This window comes from Fukomys damarensis, unplaced genomic scaffold (assembly GCF_012274545.1).
Source record: "Fukomys damarensis isolate Sample0158 unplaced genomic scaffold, DMR_v1.0_HiC HiC_scaffold_6, whole genome shotgun sequence".
Classification (NCBI taxonomy): domain Eukaryota; kingdom Metazoa; phylum Chordata; class Mammalia; order Rodentia; family Bathyergidae; genus Fukomys; species Fukomys damarensis.
The window spans coordinates 40,449,119-40,452,334 of NW_022900918.1; the positions used below are offsets into that span (position 1 = coordinate 40,449,119).

Consider the following 3,216-nt stretch of genomic DNA (forward strand, 5'->3'; position numbering starts at 1 on the left):
CCAAACTTCTGTAGCAAAATCTAAATCAAGCCGGATAGAATTGGCATGAACACCAGACAAGACCTCAATGTCCAATGACAACTGATTAGTTGCATTTAGAAATGTCCGATTCCAAGACCCTCGCAACAATGAAGAAAGTCGTCTAACTTCCTCAGAATGGTTTTTGACAGGAAAGGGAGTAGAGCTGTTGAAATCTGGAATCACAGTCCAATCGAGTATGCAACCATAATCCTTCAACTACTTCATTTAATAAGTCCATTTGTTGCTGAAATATAGCCAAACCAGTTCCAATGAATCCTTGTTCTGGACAATAAAGTCTCCGCTTGTGCACCAAGACACATCCTGGAGTTCTCTCTGCTGCTTCAATGTTGGGGTCCCAATTCGGTCTCCAGATTCAAGCTATTCAGGGATAGCAGCGGATCTATAAATATACCTGTAACCATAAGTAGGTGGAGCAGAAGAGAAGGAGAATACCTGGACCAAAAGGTTATTCTCATAAACAATATGCTGGAAAACCTACATGGTCAAACAATATGAATACATTTTGTATACCAGATAGGAATTCTTATGTCCTGAAATGTAGCTTTCTATCAATAGGATCTTCCTTTTTTTTTTAACAGAAAATAACCATCAGAAACATATTACAATAATATATTTATAATTCAGACCTTTGAAAATAGCCAATTAAACATTTTTAACAACATATTTAACAAGATATATCTTTTTATAAGGCTATAAAAATTATTTTGGTGGCTCCCATTAGTGAACAAAGATCAGAATAAATTTTCTGAGTAGCTGCTTCTTTATTTACCAACAGGAGCGTATCCAAACTTAAAGATTTGTATTTACTTATATTTAAGTTTTTTATTTGATCCTATAAAGCCAGGTTGTAGAAATCAACAATCTATTTATATTTGACATCATCTTGATCAAGAACATACAAACATCTTTGAACATTTAAGACAGACAAACATAACACTTAAGACAGACATATAAGACAATTTTAACGAGTGTACTCAGATGGTTTTGGCCAATTGAATTATAAAATCTTTTTGTTATGACTAGTCAAAATTTTTGCAGATCAAAATTAACAGAGATCTCTTGTAGAATTAGGGTTAAAGGAATGAAAGCTCTTCTTGACTGTAAATGATTTTTACACACCTCTATACACTTAGGGCTTCTGGTCTTGTATATCTTTCTTTACCTGTTTTTAACAAGATGCAAAAGCATAAGTCTTACTTATAGCTTTCCTAATATTTTTCTGTCTCATTTACTATTAATGTTCTATTCTACCTGTTTTTAACAAGATGCAAAAGCATAAGTCTTACTTATAGCTTTCCTAATATTTTTCTGACTCATTTACTATTAATGTTCTATTTGTGGACGTAAGCACATAAGATGGAAAAGCAGGAAGAATTAGCTCTTAGGAGGAGCCTTCACAATCTTTATCTTTAAGGGATTAACAGAGTTTGTAACAACATCCCACAAAGTAACACCGGAAGATTGTCTTTGGTCCTTAACCCTTCATGCACCTCGTCTAAGGCTTCCAAGATTTCCTTTTTGGTTGGCGTCCTGAGAGCTGCGTTTAACAAAGTCCAATAAAGAGGAGCACCTTCTGGAAAATGATTGGGCTTGGCCAGAAGGGCTTCATTCAAATGATTTCCAACTGTTTCCCATACTTCAGCGTTTATTTCTGCCTTATCACATAGCCATGGACAAATTGTGTCCAGAATCTTAACAAAGGCCTCTAATCTTGCCCTCTCAACTGTTACTCCTTGCACCTTCAGTAGGCTCTGAATTGAATTTGCTAGATAACTTTTGGATTCTGATTGTCCCATTTTTTTTCTTTCTTTTTTTTTCTTTTTCTTTTTCTTTTTTTTTTTTTCTTCCCTAATGGACTTGACACTCTCTACCTTCTATCACTTTTTTCTTTTTACCTTCCTCCGGAGCACCATCGCTACCTTCGACCTGGGTACGGGGTTCATGAAGTGAACAGTAGACTTACTGCGAGGATCAGGCGCAGCGGTCAGTCCTCCGGAGCACCGTCGCTGCCTTCGACCTGGGTCCGGGATTACATATCCTCATCTACTTTCAGGTCCCTGTTCGGACGCCACTTGTCGCGAGCTGTGACATCAGCATCCTGCCAGCAGGTCCTAAACCGGAAAGGACGAGGACAGAGAGACAGGAGGCACTTTTCTTCTCATGTTCCTTGCTTGCTTGCTTGCTTGATTACAGAACCTCTTCCTTTTATACTCTCCAGCTGCATGGGAGCGAGGGCTGCACCGGAGCGAGGGAGCGAGGGAGCGAGGGAGCGAGGGAGCGAGGGAGCGAGGGAGCGAGGGAGCGAGGGAGCGAGGGAGCGAGGGAGCGAGGGAGCGAGGGAGCGAGGGCTACATGGGAGCGAGAGTACCGCCCACACATTCCAGAGGGAAACAATAACCACCATTATGGGTTACATCTGCTACCAGCTGAACTCGCCCGTGGCTATGGGCGAGAGCACGTCCCTGCCAGCAAGGTGACTCAAAGTTCAATCATGGCTAGGCCTGTGTCAAGGCTTACCATAATAGCTCGCCATAGAGGTCATTTTCAAGAAGTGGTCACCTGTCTTCTCCACGTCCTGAAATGTCAGTTGGAACATCAAAGCTGACTGCTTCTGCACCTCGCAACTCTGGGTACCAGAATCCAGGTCAGCAGCAGGATTCGTGTGTAGGTCTCTGCAGGGCAGGGGGTGACAGTGTCGCTGGCTTTGCTCTGAGGAGAGACAGAAAACCTGGGTGGTAGTTGCAGATACAAAAAGGACAAGTGGAGGTTGGTTTTGCTTTTAGATCTCTGGCATGTTCCAGGGGGTGATGCCATCCGGGAGGAACAGAGGAGAGCTGACATAGCTGGAGGAGGAGGCAGCGGCTCAGAGCTGGAGCAGGGCAGGGGCGACGCCTGTGGCCTGGTGACCTCGCCTGGGTCACAACCAGGGCATCCCTGGAGACAGCATCTGAGCACCAAGGCGGGGTGTGGAGGGGTGCGAGCTGGGCCTGGGGGCACCCTCCAGTATGGCGAGCCATTATGGTGAGCCTTGACACAGGCCTAGCCATGATTGAACTTTGAGTCACCTCGCTGGCAGGGATGTGCTCTCACCCATAGCCACGGGCGAGTTCAGCTGGTAGCAGATGTAACCCATAATGGTGGTTGTTGTTTCCCTCTGGAATGTGTGGGCGGTAC

General features: G+C 43.7%; 1 long non-coding RNA gene across 1 annotated transcript in view; it reads right to left on the minus strand.

Annotated features, from left to right (window-relative positions):
- Positions 1-2,091, minus strand: part of LOC104859400 — a 9,562-nt gene extending 7,471 nt beyond the window's left edge. Inside the window, exon 1 of the long non-coding RNA XR_779370.1 lies at positions 2,006-2,091. This is a non-coding gene — a long non-coding RNA (uncharacterized LOC104859400). The remainder of the gene's footprint in view (positions 1-2,005) is intronic.
- Positions 2,092-3,216: the final 1,125 nt, after the last annotated feature.